This window comes from Euprymna scolopes, unplaced genomic scaffold (assembly GCF_053919585.1).
Source record: "Euprymna scolopes isolate OS-2025 unplaced genomic scaffold, ASM5391958v1 sca7, whole genome shotgun sequence".
In the NCBI taxonomy this organism is placed as follows: Eukaryota; Metazoa; Mollusca; class Cephalopoda; order Sepiida; family Sepiolidae; genus Euprymna; species Euprymna scolopes.
Genome location: NW_027633768.1, coordinates 176517 through 190421, shown reverse-complemented (window position 1 = coordinate 190421; position 13905 = coordinate 176517). Strand labels below are relative to the sequence as shown.

The 13905-nt window shown below is 54.2% G+C and overlaps 16 non-coding genes and 1 pseudogene across 16 annotated transcripts; all 17 read left to right on the top strand.

The window, feature by feature from the left end:
* Positions 1-125: 125 nt before the first annotated feature.
* LOC145275715 (U2 spliceosomal RNA) lies at positions 126-326 on the top strand. Its single transcript, XR_013867491.1, has one exon. It is a non-coding gene; the product is annotated as a U2 spliceosomal RNA (small nuclear RNA).
* Positions 327-683: 357 nt separating this feature from the next.
* On the top strand, positions 684-884 carry LOC145275713 (U2 spliceosomal RNA). Its single transcript, XR_013867489.1, has one exon. It is a non-coding gene; the product is annotated as a U2 spliceosomal RNA (small nuclear RNA).
* A 357-nt stretch (positions 885-1241) lies between these two features.
* Positions 1242-1442, top strand: LOC145275712 (U2 spliceosomal RNA). The gene has a single exon (XR_013867488.1). It is a non-coding gene; the product is annotated as a U2 spliceosomal RNA (small nuclear RNA).
* Positions 1443-1799: 357 nt separating this feature from the next.
* LOC145275711 (U2 spliceosomal RNA) lies at positions 1800-2000 on the top strand. The gene has a single exon (XR_013867487.1). It is a non-coding gene; the product is annotated as a U2 spliceosomal RNA (small nuclear RNA).
* A 357-nt stretch (positions 2001-2357) lies between these two features.
* Positions 2358-2558, top strand: LOC145275710 (U2 spliceosomal RNA). The gene has a single exon (XR_013867486.1). It is a non-coding gene; the product is annotated as a U2 spliceosomal RNA (small nuclear RNA).
* Positions 2559-2915: 357 nt separating this feature from the next.
* LOC145275708 (U2 spliceosomal RNA) lies at positions 2916-3116 on the top strand. The gene has a single exon (XR_013867485.1). It is a non-coding gene; the product is annotated as a U2 spliceosomal RNA (small nuclear RNA).
* A 357-nt stretch (positions 3117-3473) lies between these two features.
* Positions 3474-3674, top strand: LOC145275707 (U2 spliceosomal RNA). The gene has a single exon (XR_013867484.1). It is a non-coding gene; the product is annotated as a U2 spliceosomal RNA (small nuclear RNA).
* A 357-nt stretch (positions 3675-4031) lies between these two features.
* On the top strand, positions 4032-4232 carry LOC145275706 (U2 spliceosomal RNA). Its single transcript, XR_013867483.1, has one exon. It is a non-coding gene; the product is annotated as a U2 spliceosomal RNA (small nuclear RNA).
* Positions 4233-4589: 357 nt separating this feature from the next.
* On the top strand, positions 4590-4790 carry LOC145275705 (U2 spliceosomal RNA). Its single transcript, XR_013867482.1, has one exon. It is a non-coding gene; the product is annotated as a U2 spliceosomal RNA (small nuclear RNA).
* A 357-nt stretch (positions 4791-5147) lies between these two features.
* Positions 5148-5348, top strand: LOC145275704 (U2 spliceosomal RNA). Its single transcript, XR_013867481.1, has one exon. It is a non-coding gene; the product is annotated as a U2 spliceosomal RNA (small nuclear RNA).
* A 357-nt stretch (positions 5349-5705) lies between these two features.
* On the top strand, positions 5706-5906 carry LOC145275703 (U2 spliceosomal RNA). The gene has a single exon (XR_013867480.1). It is a non-coding gene; the product is annotated as a U2 spliceosomal RNA (small nuclear RNA).
* A 357-nt stretch (positions 5907-6263) lies between these two features.
* On the top strand, positions 6264-6464 carry LOC145275701 (U2 spliceosomal RNA). Its single transcript, XR_013867478.1, has one exon. It is a non-coding gene; the product is annotated as a U2 spliceosomal RNA (small nuclear RNA).
* A 357-nt stretch (positions 6465-6821) lies between these two features.
* On the top strand, positions 6822-7022 carry LOC145275700 (U2 spliceosomal RNA). The gene has a single exon (XR_013867477.1). It is a non-coding gene; the product is annotated as a U2 spliceosomal RNA (small nuclear RNA).
* A 357-nt stretch (positions 7023-7379) lies between these two features.
* On the top strand, positions 7380-7580 carry LOC145275699 (U2 spliceosomal RNA). The gene has a single exon (XR_013867476.1). It is a non-coding gene; the product is annotated as a U2 spliceosomal RNA (small nuclear RNA).
* A 357-nt stretch (positions 7581-7937) lies between these two features.
* On the top strand, positions 7938-8138 carry LOC145275697 (U2 spliceosomal RNA). Its single transcript, XR_013867475.1, has one exon. It is a non-coding gene; the product is annotated as a U2 spliceosomal RNA (small nuclear RNA).
* Positions 8139-8495: 357 nt separating this feature from the next.
* On the top strand, positions 8496-8696 carry LOC145275696 (U2 spliceosomal RNA). Its single transcript, XR_013867474.1, has one exon. It is a non-coding gene; the product is annotated as a U2 spliceosomal RNA (small nuclear RNA).
* A 357-nt stretch (positions 8697-9053) lies between these two features.
* On the top strand, positions 9054-9185 carry LOC145275564 (U2 spliceosomal RNA; annotated as a pseudogene).
* Positions 9186-13905: the final 4720 nt, after the last annotated feature.

Below are 13905 nucleotides of genomic sequence, written 5' to 3'. Positions count from 1 at the left end.
GCCTGCGATCGACGCTTCCACTAGTAGAGAGGGGCCGGGGGTAGGGGGGTCGTTGTCGCTCTGCCCGCAACCTTTGCCGCCCGGACCGGTCCACTGACGACCCCGGCCCCGGAGGGAGCCCCTTTATCGCTTCTCGGCCTCTTCTGGCTAAGATCAAAGTGTAGTATCTGTTCTTATCAGCTTAATATCTGATAGGTCCCTCGCATGGAGGGATCACGATATTAAACTGATTTTTGGAACTCGGTCAAGGGTTAGGAGCTTGCTCCCCCTTCTCCACGGGTTGGCCTGGTATTGCACTGCCTCCAGGAGTTAACAGCCCCGATTCTGACCCCAGCTCGCTCGGGAAAGAGTCAGAAAACGCAATCCCAAAAACAGACTGACTACTACTTTGATCTTACTACTAAACTAAACGACTTTGTTGGTCCTTACTTCCCTTTACTTAGTTGTTGCTGGCTTTGCTTTCGTTCGCTTTCGGTTCGGTCCGCTCGGCTGGATGGACCGTTCGTTGGTCTCATTAGCTGGATGACGGAGGCGGGCGGGCGGCCCTCCTTGGCCGCTGCCTGCGATCGACGCTTCCACTAGTAGAGAGGGGCCGGGGGTAGGGGGGTCGTTGTCGCTCTGCCCGCAACCTTTGCCGCCCGGACCGGTCCACTGACGACCCCGGCCCCGGAGGGAGCCCCTTTATCGCTTCTCGGCCTCTTCTGGCTAAGATCAAAGTGTAGTATCTGTTCTTATCAGCTTAATATCTGATAGGTCCCTCGCATGGAGGGATCACGATATTAAACTGATTTTTGGAACTCGGTCAAGGGTTAGGAGCTTGCTCCCCCTTCTCCACGGGTTGGCCTGGTATTGCACTGCCTCCAGGAGTTAACAGCCCCGATTCTGACCCCAGCTCGCTCGGGAAAGAGTCAGAAAACGCAATCCCAAAAACAGACTGACTACTACTTTGATCTTACTACTAAACTAAACGACTTTGTTGGTCCTTACTTCCCTTTACTTAGTTGTTGCTGGCTTTGCTTTCGTTCGCTTTCGGTTCGGTCCGCTCGGCTGGATGGACCGTTCGTTGGTCTCATTAGCTGGATGACGGAGGCGGGCGGGCGGCCCTCCTTGGCCGCTGCCTGCGATCGACGCTTCCACTAGTAGAGAGGGGCCGGGGGTAGGGGGGTCGTTGTCGCTCTGCCCGCAACCTTTGCCGCCCGGACCGGTCCACTGACGACCCCGGCCCCGGAGGGAGCCCCTTTATCGCTTCTCGGCCTCTTCTGGCTAAGATCAAAGTGTAGTATCTGTTCTTATCAGCTTAATATCTGATAGGTCCCTCGCATGGAGGGATCACGATATTAAACTGATTTTTGGAACTCGGTCAAGGGTTAGGAGCTTGCTCCCCCTTCTCCACGGGTTGGCCTGGTATTGCACTGCCTCCAGGAGTTAACAGCCCCGATTCTGACCCCAGCTCGCTCGGGAAAGAGTCAGAAAACGCAATCCCAAAAACAGACTGACTACTACTTTGATCTTACTACTAAACTAAACGACTTTGTTGGTCCTTACTTCCCTTTACTTAGTTGTTGCTGGCTTTGCTTTCGTTCGCTTTCGGTTCGGTCCGCTCGGCTGGATGGACCGTTCGTTGGTCTCATTAGCTGGATGACGGAGGCGGGCGGGCGGCCCTCCTTGGCCGCTGCCTGCGATCGACGCTTCCACTAGTAGAGAGGGGCCGGGGGTAGGGGGGTCGTTGTCGCTCTGCCCGCAACCTTTGCCGCCCGGACCGGTCCACTGACGACCCCGGCCCCGGAGGGAGCCCCTTTATCGCTTCTCGGCCTCTTCTGGCTAAGATCAAAGTGTAGTATCTGTTCTTATCAGCTTAATATCTGATAGGTCCCTCGCATGGAGGGATCACGATATTAAACTGATTTTTGGAACTCGGTCAAGGGTTAGGAGCTTGCTCCCCCTTCTCCACGGGTTGGCCTGGTATTGCACTGCCTCCAGGAGTTAACAGCCCCGATTCTGACCCCAGCTCGCTCGGGAAAGAGTCAGAAAACGCAATCCCAAAAACAGACTGACTACTACTTTGATCTTACTACTAAACTAAACGACTTTGTTGGTCCTTACTTCCCTTTACTTAGTTGTTGCTGGCTTTGCTTTCGTTCGCTTTCGGTTCGGTCCGCTCGGCTGGATGGACCGTTCGTTGGTCTCATTAGCTGGATGACGGAGGCGGGCGGGCGGCCCTCCTTGGCCGCTGCCTGCGATCGACGCTTCCACTAGTAGAGAGGGGCCGGGGGTAGGGGGGTCGTTGTCGCTCTGCCCGCAACCTTTGCCGCCCGGACCGGTCCACTGACGACCCCGGCCCCGGAGGGAGCCCCTTTATCGCTTCTCGGCCTCTTCTGGCTAAGATCAAAGTGTAGTATCTGTTCTTATCAGCTTAATATCTGATAGGTCCCTCGCATGGAGGGATCACGATATTAAACTGATTTTTGGAACTCGGTCAAGGGTTAGGAGCTTGCTCCCCCTTCTCCACGGGTTGGCCTGGTATTGCACTGCCTCCAGGAGTTAACAGCCCCGATTCTGACCCCAGCTCGCTCGGGAAAGAGTCAGAAAACGCAATCCCAAAAACAGACTGACTACTACTTTGATCTTACTACTAAACTAAACGACTTTGTTGGTCCTTACTTCCCTTTACTTAGTTGTTGCTGGCTTTGCTTTCGTTCGCTTTCGGTTCGGTCCGCTCGGCTGGATGGACCGTTCGTTGGTCTCATTAGCTGGATGACGGAGGCGGGCGGGCGGCCCTCCTTGGCCGCTGCCTGCGATCGACGCTTCCACTAGTAGAGAGGGGCCGGGGGTAGGGGGGTCGTTGTCGCTCTGCCCGCAACCTTTGCCGCCCGGACCGGTCCACTGACGACCCCGGCCCCGGAGGGAGCCCCTTTATCGCTTCTCGGCCTCTTCTGGCTAAGATCAAAGTGTAGTATCTGTTCTTATCAGCTTAATATCTGATAGGTCCCTCGCATGGAGGGATCACGATATTAAACTGATTTTTGGAACTCGGTCAAGGGTTAGGAGCTTGCTCCCCCTTCTCCACGGGTTGGCCTGGTATTGCACTGCCTCCAGGAGTTAACAGCCCCGATTCTGACCCCAGCTCGCTCGGGAAAGAGTCAGAAAACGCAATCCCAAAAACAGACTGACTACTACTTTGATCTTACTACTAAACTAAACGACTTTGTTGGTCCTTACTTCCCTTTACTTAGTTGTTGCTGGCTTTGCTTTCGTTCGCTTTCGGTTCGGTCCGCTCGGCTGGATGGACCGTTCGTTGGTCTCATTAGCTGGATGACGGAGGCGGGCGGGCGGCCCTCCTTGGCCGCTGCCTGCGATCGACGCTTCCACTAGTAGAGAGGGGCCGGGGGTAGGGGGGTCGTTGTCGCTCTGCCCGCAACCTTTGCCGCCCGGACCGGTCCACTGACGACCCCGGCCCCGGAGGGAGCCCCTTTATCGCTTCTCGGCCTCTTCTGGCTAAGATCAAAGTGTAGTATCTGTTCTTATCAGCTTAATATCTGATAGGTCCCTCGCATGGAGGGATCACGATATTAAACTGATTTTTGGAACTCGGTCAAGGGTTAGGAGCTTGCTCCCCCTTCTCCACGGGTTGGCCTGGTATTGCACTGCCTCCAGGAGTTAACAGCCCCGATTCTGACCCCAGCTCGCTCGGGAAAGAGTCAGAAAACGCAATCCCAAAAACAGACTGACTACTACTTTGATCTTACTACTAAACTAAACGACTTTGTTGGTCCTTACTTCCCTTTACTTAGTTGTTGCTGGCTTTGCTTTCGTTCGCTTTCGGTTCGGTCCGCTCGGCTGGATGGACCGTTCGTTGGTCTCATTAGCTGGATGACGGAGGCGGGCGGGCGGCCCTCCTTGGCCGCTGCCTGCGATCGACGCTTCCACTAGTAGAGAGGGGCCGGGGGTAGGGGGGTCGTTGTCGCTCTGCCCGCAACCTTTGCCGCCCGGACCGGTCCACTGACGACCCCGGCCCCGGAGGGAGCCCCTTTATCGCTTCTCGGCCTCTTCTGGCTAAGATCAAAGTGTAGTATCTGTTCTTATCAGCTTAATATCTGATAGGTCCCTCGCATGGAGGGATCACGATATTAAACTGATTTTTGGAACTCGGTCAAGGGTTAGGAGCTTGCTCCCCCTTCTCCACGGGTTGGCCTGGTATTGCACTGCCTCCAGGAGTTAACAGCCCCGATTCTGACCCCAGCTCGCTCGGGAAAGAGTCAGAAAACGCAATCCCAAAAACAGACTGACTACTACTTTGATCTTACTACTAAACTAAACGACTTTGTTGGTCCTTACTTCCCTTTACTTAGTTGTTGCTGGCTTTGCTTTCGTTCGCTTTCGGTTCGGTCCGCTCGGCTGGATGGACCGTTCGTTGGTCTCATTAGCTGGATGACGGAGGCGGGCGGGCGGCCCTCCTTGGCCGCTGCCTGCGATCGACGCTTCCACTAGTAGAGAGGGGCCGGGGGTAGGGGGGTCGTTGTCGCTCTGCCCGCAACCTTTGCCGCCCGGACCGGTCCACTGACGACCCCGGCCCCGGAGGGAGCCCCTTTATCGCTTCTCGGCCTCTTCTGGCTAAGATCAAAGTGTAGTATCTGTTCTTATCAGCTTAATATCTGATAGGTCCCTCGCATGGAGGGATCACGATATTAAACTGATTTTTGGAACTCGGTCAAGGGTTAGGAGCTTGCTCCCCCTTCTCCACGGGTTGGCCTGGTATTGCACTGCCTCCAGGAGTTAACAGCCCCGATTCTGACCCCAGCTCGCTCGGGAAAGAGTCAGAAAACGCAATCCCAAAAACAGACTGACTACTACTTTGATCTTACTACTAAACTAAACGACTTTGTTGGTCCTTACTTCCCTTTACTTAGTTGTTGCTGGCTTTGCTTTCGTTCGCTTTCGGTTCGGTCCGCTCGGCTGGATGGACCGTTCGTTGGTCTCATTAGCTGGATGACGGAGGCGGGCGGGCGGCCCTCCTTGGCCGCTGCCTGCGATCGACGCTTCCACTAGTAGAGAGGGGCCGGGGGTAGGGGGGTCGTTGTCGCTCTGCCCGCAACCTTTGCCGCCCGGACCGGTCCACTGACGACCCCGGCCCCGGAGGGAGCCCCTTTATCGCTTCTCGGCCTCTTCTGGCTAAGATCAAAGTGTAGTATCTGTTCTTATCAGCTTAATATCTGATAGGTCCCTCGCATGGAGGGATCACGATATTAAACTGATTTTTGGAACTCGGTCAAGGGTTAGGAGCTTGCTCCCCCTTCTCCACGGGTTGGCCTGGTATTGCACTGCCTCCAGGAGTTAACAGCCCCGATTCTGACCCCAGCTCGCTCGGGAAAGAGTCAGAAAACGCAATCCCAAAAACAGACTGACTACTACTTTGATCTTACTACTAAACTAAACGACTTTGTTGGTCCTTACTTCCCTTTACTTAGTTGTTGCTGGCTTTGCTTTCGTTCGCTTTCGGTTCGGTCCGCTCGGCTGGATGGACCGTTCGTTGGTCTCATTAGCTGGATGACGGAGGCGGGCGGGCGGCCCTCCTTGGCCGCTGCCTGCGATCGACGCTTCCACTAGTAGAGAGGGGCCGGGGGTAGGGGGGTCGTTGTCGCTCTGCCCGCAACCTTTGCCGCCCGGACCGGTCCACTGACGACCCCGGCCCCGGAGGGAGCCCCTTTATCGCTTCTCGGCCTCTTCTGGCTAAGATCAAAGTGTAGTATCTGTTCTTATCAGCTTAATATCTGATAGGTCCCTCGCATGGAGGGATCACGATATTAAACTGATTTTTGGAACTCGGTCAAGGGTTAGGAGCTTGCTCCCCCTTCTCCACGGGTTGGCCTGGTATTGCACTGCCTCCAGGAGTTAACAGCCCCGATTCTGACCCCAGCTCGCTCGGGAAAGAGTCAGAAAACGCAATCCCAAAAACAGACTGACTACTACTTTGATCTTACTACTAAACTAAACGACTTTGTTGGTCCTTACTTCCCTTTACTTAGTTGTTGCTGGCTTTGCTTTCGTTCGCTTTCGGTTCGGTCCGCTCGGCTGGATGGACCGTTCGTTGGTCTCATTAGCTGGATGACGGAGGCGGGCGGGCGGCCCTCCTTGGCCGCTGCCTGCGATCGACGCTTCCACTAGTAGAGAGGGGCCGGGGGTAGGGGGGTCGTTGTCGCTCTGCCCGCAACCTTTGCCGCCCGGACCGGTCCACTGACGACCCCGGCCCCGGAGGGAGCCCCTTTATCGCTTCTCGGCCTCTTCTGGCTAAGATCAAAGTGTAGTATCTGTTCTTATCAGCTTAATATCTGATAGGTCCCTCGCATGGAGGGATCACGATATTAAACTGATTTTTGGAACTCGGTCAAGGGTTAGGAGCTTGCTCCCCCTTCTCCACGGGTTGGCCTGGTATTGCACTGCCTCCAGGAGTTAACAGCCCCGATTCTGACCCCAGCTCGCTCGGGAAAGAGTCAGAAAACGCAATCCCAAAAACAGACTGACTACTACTTTGATCTTACTACTAAACTAAACGACTTTGTTGGTCCTTACTTCCCTTTACTTAGTTGTTGCTGGCTTTGCTTTCGTTCGCTTTCGGTTCGGTCCGCTCGGCTGGATGGACCGTTCGTTGGTCTCATTAGCTGGATGACGGAGGCGGGCGGGCGGCCCTCCTTGGCCGCTGCCTGCGATCGACGCTTCCACTAGTAGAGAGGGGCCGGGGGTAGGGGGGTCGTTGTCGCTCTGCCCGCAACCTTTGCCGCCCGGACCGGTCCACTGACGACCCCGGCCCCGGAGGGAGCCCCTTTATCGCTTCTCGGCCTCTTCTGGCTAAGATCAAAGTGTAGTATCTGTTCTTATCAGCTTAATATCTGATAGGTCCCTCGCATGGAGGGATCACGATATTAAACTGATTTTTGGAACTCGGTCAAGGGTTAGGAGCTTGCTCCCCCTTCTCCACGGGTTGGCCTGGTATTGCACTGCCTCCAGGAGTTAACAGCCCCGATTCTGACCCCAGCTCGCTCGGGAAAGAGTCAGAAAACGCAATCCCAAAAACAGACTGACTACTACTTTGATCTTACTACTAAACTAAACGACTTTGTTGGTCCTTACTTCCCTTTACTTAGTTGTTGCTGGCTTTGCTTTCGTTCGCTTTCGGTTCGGTCCGCTCGGCTGGATGGACCGTTCGTTGGTCTCATTAGCTGGATGACGGAGGCGGGCGGGCGGCCCTCCTTGGCCGCTGCCTGCGATCGACGCTTCCACTAGTAGAGAGGGGCCGGGGGTAGGGGGGTCGTTGTCGCTCTGCCCGCAACCTTTGCCGCCCGGACCGGTCCACTGACGACCCCGGCCCCGGAGGGAGCCCCTTTATCGCTTCTCGGCCTCTTCTGGCTAAGATCAAAGTGTAGTATCTGTTCTTATCAGCTTAATATCTGATAGGTCCCTCGCATGGAGGGATCACGATATTAAACTGATTTTTGGAACTCGGTCAAGGGTTAGGAGCTTGCTCCCCCTTCTCCACGGGTTGGCCTGGTATTGCACTGCCTCCAGGAGTTAACAGCCCCGATTCTGACCCCAGCTCGCTCGGGAAAGAGTCAGAAAACGCAATCCCAAAAACAGACTGACTACTACTTTGATCTTACTACTAAACTAAACGACTTTGTTGGTCCTTACTTCCCTTTACTTAGTTGTTGCTGGCTTTGCTTTCGTTCGCTTTCGGTTCGGTCCGCTCGGCTGGATGGACCGTTCGTTGGTCTCATTAGCTGGATGACGGAGGCGGGCGGGCGGCCCTCCTTGGCCGCTGCCTGCGATCGACGCTTCCACTAGTAGAGAGGGGCCGGGGGTAGGGGGGTCGTTGTCGCTCTGCCCGCAACCTTTGCCGCCCGGACCGGTCCACTGACGACCCCGGCCCCGGAGGGAGCCCCTTTATCGCTTCTCGGCCTCTTCTGGCTAAGATCAAAGTGTAGTATCTGTTCTTATCAGCTTAATATCTGATAGGTCCCTCGCATGGAGGGATCACGATATTAAACTGATTTTTGGAACTCGGTCAAGGGTTAGGAGCTTGCTCCCCCTTCTCCACGGGTTGGCCTGGTATTGCACTGCCTCCAGGAGTTAACAGCCCCGATTCTGACCCCAGCTCGCTCGGGAAAGAGTCAGAAAACGCAATCCCAAAAACAGACTGACTACTACTTTGATCTTACTACTAAACTAAACGACTTTGTTGGTCCTTACTTCCCTTTACTTAGTTGTTGCTGGCTTTGCTTTCGTTCGCTTTCGGTTCGGTCCGCTCGGCTGGATGGACCGTTCGTTGGTCTCATTAGCTGGATGACGGAGGCGGGCGGGCGGCCCTCCTTGGCCGCTGCCTGCGATCGACGCTTCCACTAGTAGAGAGGGGCCGGGGGTAGGGGGGTCGTTGTCGCTCTGCCCGCAACCTTTGCCGCCCGGACCGGTCCACTGACGACCCCGGCCCCGGAGGGAGCCCCTTTATCGCTTCTCGGCCTCTTCTGGCTAAGATCAAAGTGTAGTATCTGTTCTTATCAGCTTAATATCTGATAGGTCCCTCGCATGGAGGGATCACGATATTAAACTGATTTTTGGAACTCGGTCAAGGGTTAGGAGCTTGCTCCCCCTTCTCCACGGGTTGGCCTGGTATTGCACTGCCTCCAGGAGTTAACAGCCCCGATTCTGACCCCAGCTCGCTCGGGAAAGAGTCAGAAAACGCAATCCCAAAAACAGACTGACTACTACTTTGATCTTACTACTAAACTAAACGACTTTGTTGGTCCTTACTTCCCTTTACTTAGTTGTTGCTGGCTTTGCTTTCGTTCGCTTTCGGTTCGGTCCGCTCGGCTGGATGGACCGTTCGTTGGTCTCATTAGCTGGATGACGGAGGCGGGCGGGCGGCCCTCCTTGGCCGCTGCCTGCGATCGACGCTTCCACTAGTAGAGAGGGGCCGGGGGTAGGGGGGTCGTTGTCGCTCTGCCCGCAACCTTTGCCGCCCGGACCGGTCCACTGACGACCCCGGCCCCGGAGGGAGCCCCTTTATCGCTTCTCGGCCTCTTCTGGCTAAGATCAAAGTGTAGTATCTGTTCTTCAGCATACAAAGCTTCTGCTCTTAGAAGGGATCCACCACCGGGCTCTCGGGCTAGGTTTAAGGTGTTCATTTACTAACCTTCGTTTGCAAGGACCAGACCCCCTCCTTTGGGGAGTCAGGACCTGAAGGACCGACTCCACATTTGTGGGAGCTAGGACCCGAAAACCGATCCCCTCTTTTGGGAGACTGGAATTTCGGGACCAGCACCACTAAGCTGGTAGTTGTGACCTGCTTTTGTTGGTTTTTTGTTTTTTGTTATTGTTTTTTCTTCGTTTTGGTCTCACCTCTCGAGACCGAGATGGTCTAATTTCTCCACCCTTAATTGCCTGAGCAGCACTCTGACCTGCCAGGCCAAAACTTTGTCTATCCTTTCGCTGCTCTCCCAGAGGATTGAGCAGACAGGGTTCCCTTTATCGCTTCTGTTTGGGTAGCTAAGTGGGCAGGGGGACGTGGGGTAGGGTGGGTGCTTCGTCTCGGCTCCCCTCAGTGGGCGGAGATGCCTATCCCCTCTCGCTCTTAATTGCGACGCGGCGCCCTGTTCCGCTAGCACCCACTGCGTCTTCCTTCTCTGCTCTCCCCCCTCGCGGGGGGATTCGAGCTGCTAACCAGGCATCCCCGTGAGGGGAGGCCGAAACTCTATTTTCTTCAAGAGCCCGCCCCTTCTAAACCCCCCCCCCCCCTTAGTTCTTCCTTCCCCCCCGTCCCTCCTTTTTTCTTTTCTCCCCACCCACGCTACACTTTGTTCGACGTCACGGGGTCAGCGAAATTTTAGTAGACCACGAGATGCCGTCCAAAAAAGGGGCAAAAGAAAGCGCCACTCCCCAGGAGGGTTCCCCTCCGAGGGGAGCAAAATGTGCCAAAAAGGCTACAAATGACGATGAGAGGGGAGAGAAGCAGCCCGCTGCTCCCCTAGATGTAGCTGAGCAACTGGGGTCACCAAACCCACCCCATGCTCCCCAAGAGGTCAGCACCCCCAAAAGCGGAGCCGACCAAACCCCAGCAATGGCAGATCCTCAAGAGACTCCAGGTGCCCAGTCGTTAGAGAGGATTCCGGAGGAGGAACCAGCCATGAAAACCAAGAAGGAGGGGACACCAAATGTCCCACTCCTCCCCGCTTCTGATAAGCCAAAGAAGGGGGATGTACCCGAGGCGGACGGGGCAACCAATAGAGATGCCGAGCGAATCAAAGAGACGCTAGCATCTCTAGAAAGACTCCTGGGGCCCCCTCCAAGTTGGAAGGATCCAGCAACTGTCGCAGGCAACAGCCCGCCGAAAGCTGACCCACCTAGGGTAGAGGCGGCAAAAGGAAAATCTGCCGGCTCAACCGGGAACAAACCTCGGACCACAAAAGAGACGCCAGCGGAAGGGGAGACAACTCAAGAGGCAGGAGAGGAATGGCCTGCCTTACCTCCTGCCAAAGGCTCCCCCAAGGTTTTAACGGTGGAACCCAAAGATGGGGCAACAACAACAACAGCCGCTAAGGTTAAGGTGCCACCCACCAAGGAGTGCCCCAACAACAACAAGAATAGCAACCAGGAGGCAACCCAAGCCTGGGGCCCACAAAAACAACTGTCTCCACAGGAATACAGGGAGCTGTTTGAATCTACATTCAAGCAGTACACTGATGGAAATGTAATTCTGCCTCTTCCTGGAGCTGTGGAGGAACTGGAGCAGCGGGTCTTGTCCTTCATCACGACCGACACCCGTAGCAGAAGCCTGACAGGAGTGCCGAAGGAAACTATGGCGCAGCTGCTCCAGGACCTAAATGTGCCGGCGAGCTACATATGTCGTTGTAGCTACGCCAAGTGGGAAGTCCTGCTGCCCGATAAGGAGGATGCTGAGAGACTTTCCAGGAACAACCTGACGTGGAAACACCTCTCCATGAAGCCGGAGTATCAGGGAAGAAGGAGGACAACGGTGTCGATACTGGGTGTGCCCTGTTACTTGGGCTCGCGTCAACTTGGTGCGGTGCTCAGCCAGTATGGAGAGGTAGAGTCGGTGTGTCCGGTTAGAGGCCCGCGGAACCTCATGACGGGAGATTATAAGCTGGTCATGAGAGTCGACAGGAGCGGATTCAACAAAATTCCGGCGGTGCTTAAGTACCGAGAATGGACAATGTCGGTGATAGTAGAGGGGAGGAAGCCACATTGCTGGCATTGTCAAAAGCAAGGACATATGTCCAAGGACTGTCCCACAAGACCAGCGGCTAAGGCACCAACCAAGCCGGCAGAGACCAAGTCAACCACATCTGCTCCGGCGAACCAAGGGAACGACGACGGCTGGAGCAAGGTCGTCCGAAAAAACCGACCAGGACAACAACAGACAAACAGCAGACCTCAGAACATCAACACCAACAACATCAGCGAAGACAATGCAAAACCCACTAAGGACAATACAAACAATTTAAAAAACATTGCAGTCAACACAAACAAAAACACACCGGTCACCACAAACAAAGACACCACAAACACAGACAACTCAAACAAGAACACCACAATCACCACAAGTAAAAACACCACAAACACAGACAACTCAAACAAGAACACCACAATCACCACAAGTAAAAACACCACAAACACAGACAACTCAAACAAGAACACCACAATCACCACAAATAAAAACACCACAAACACAGACAACTCAAACAAGAACACCACAATCACCACCAATAAAAACACCACAAACACAGACAACTCAAACAAGAACACCACAATCACCACAAATAAAAACACCACAAACACAGACAACTCAAACAAGAACACCACAATCACCACAAATGAAAACACCACAAACACAGACAACTCAAACAAGAACACCACAATCACCACAAGTAAAAACACCACAAACACAGACAACGAAAGCAAAAACACAGAACAGGCAGACTCCAGGTCTACGGATAACGGAGGTCAAGAACCGTCCCCGGAAAAAATGGAGACGGTGACTTCCAGTAAAAGGAAGCTTCCTTTCTCCCCAACAGAATCGGAGGAGGAAGCGGGCTCGGAGGAGATTGTCAGGGAGCCCGAGGAAACAGGAGTAAAGAGAAAGGGGAGAAGGAGGAACAAAAGAAAGAGGGAAACCACTCCAACGGGGGATGTTACCAACAACGAAATGGCTCCACCGGAGGAGGGGAACAACATCACCAACGACACGCAGGCGGAACAAGCCGTAGCCCCTCTAAACGCTTCTCCACAAACCCCCCTTTCTTCCGCGGCTCCTGAAGACAAAGCGGACCAGAAGGAGAGCATACCTGTCAGGACGGAACGCACGAAAAAGCTTCCGTTCCTGCCAGGAAGCAAAATATGTGAAGTTGGCCCTACGCAAACCAACACCGATTTGAAAGGCAAACCTAAGGCCCAACTTCAGAAGCTAAAACAAATGGAGGCAGTAGAGGGGAAAGACATCACAAACCCTCTGCACTTCGCGGATGCCCCAATGCTGACCACCTTTGTGAGAGCAGACAGGGACGGCAGAACCAAAGGACTATGGAACATGCTGGAGGCTGCCAAGACGGCTTTTGAAGAAGTCAAACTGGTAGACCTCGAACACCCATCTCTTCATAAACTTTCTCTAAGGTGTGAAGGAAGGATCCCCGTTTTTGTGCACCCCTCATTTTACAGGGCACTTAAGTTAACCTTCCCATTGGATGTAGGAGGCGCCTCCCGAGACGGAATATTTTCATCCGAACTGCTCACGGGCAGTCTCGGCCATGCCTGCTGCGTCCTCACCCCCGAGGATTTCAGACCCGTTTGTGACACTGCTTAAGGTAAGTGAACATGTCTTTGAACTTGGCCACTTTTAATGTGAGGGGCATCAGGTGTCGAAGCAAGGCCTCGCGCGTTGTTAGAGACTTGGTGTCCCTTAAGGTAGATATTGCCGCTATCCAGGAGACCCACTTTGTTTGTGACGAGGATTGTCAGGTGCTGGTAAACGATTACGATGTCTACTCAGCATATGGCAATACTTATAGTCGTGGAATCTCCTTGCTAGTGAATCGCACCCTGTCAGCGTCGGTGAATGTTGTTCACGCAGGCGAGGACGGGCGGGCGGTCGTTGTTGATGTTGCCATTAATTGCAGTGTTTTTCGGATTGTCGCTGTTTATGCTCCTAATTCTCATGGAGAGAGGGTATCCTTTTTTCGACGGTTGGAGGGCTACTTAGTGGATCCGGAACGGTTAGTGTTAATGGGTGATTGGAATGCAATCCTTGATCCCAATATAGATAAGGTCGGGGGGGCTAGCGGGTCGGTGTGGTATGACAACAGTCTGTCTGACCTGATGGCTTCGTGCGACCTCGTCGACAGATTTCGTCTGGATTACCCGGGGCGGGAGATGTGGACGTGGCATTCCGTAGTGCCTTCCCATCCGAGTACTTACTTGGATCGGATGTTAATTAGAAGAGGCGACGTAGACTTTCTATCGTGCCCCACGTTCCACTTGCTAGGACACTCGGACCATAAACTCGTTATGGCCCGTTTGAACTTAAGTGCTAGGCCCAAACTAGCCGGATACTGGAAGTTCAACAGCACCTTGTTGGAGCTGGAGGACTACCGGTCGAAGGTTACCGAATTAATTCAGCGGGCTTTAGTGGGGGCGGTTACAGGGAGTAAGTGGTGGGTTAGCCTTAAGGCCAAAATTAGACGCTTCTCTGTCCAATACAGCCAACGCCTCGCGCTAGATAAGGCCAAGGCAAAGAAGCGTATAGAGGATAAGCTGACCCGGGCGGTGGAGGGGGGGGACCCCCTAGAGGTAGCACTAGCTAAACAGGACCTCGGCCGCTTGGCTAGCGAGCGGTATGAAGGTCAG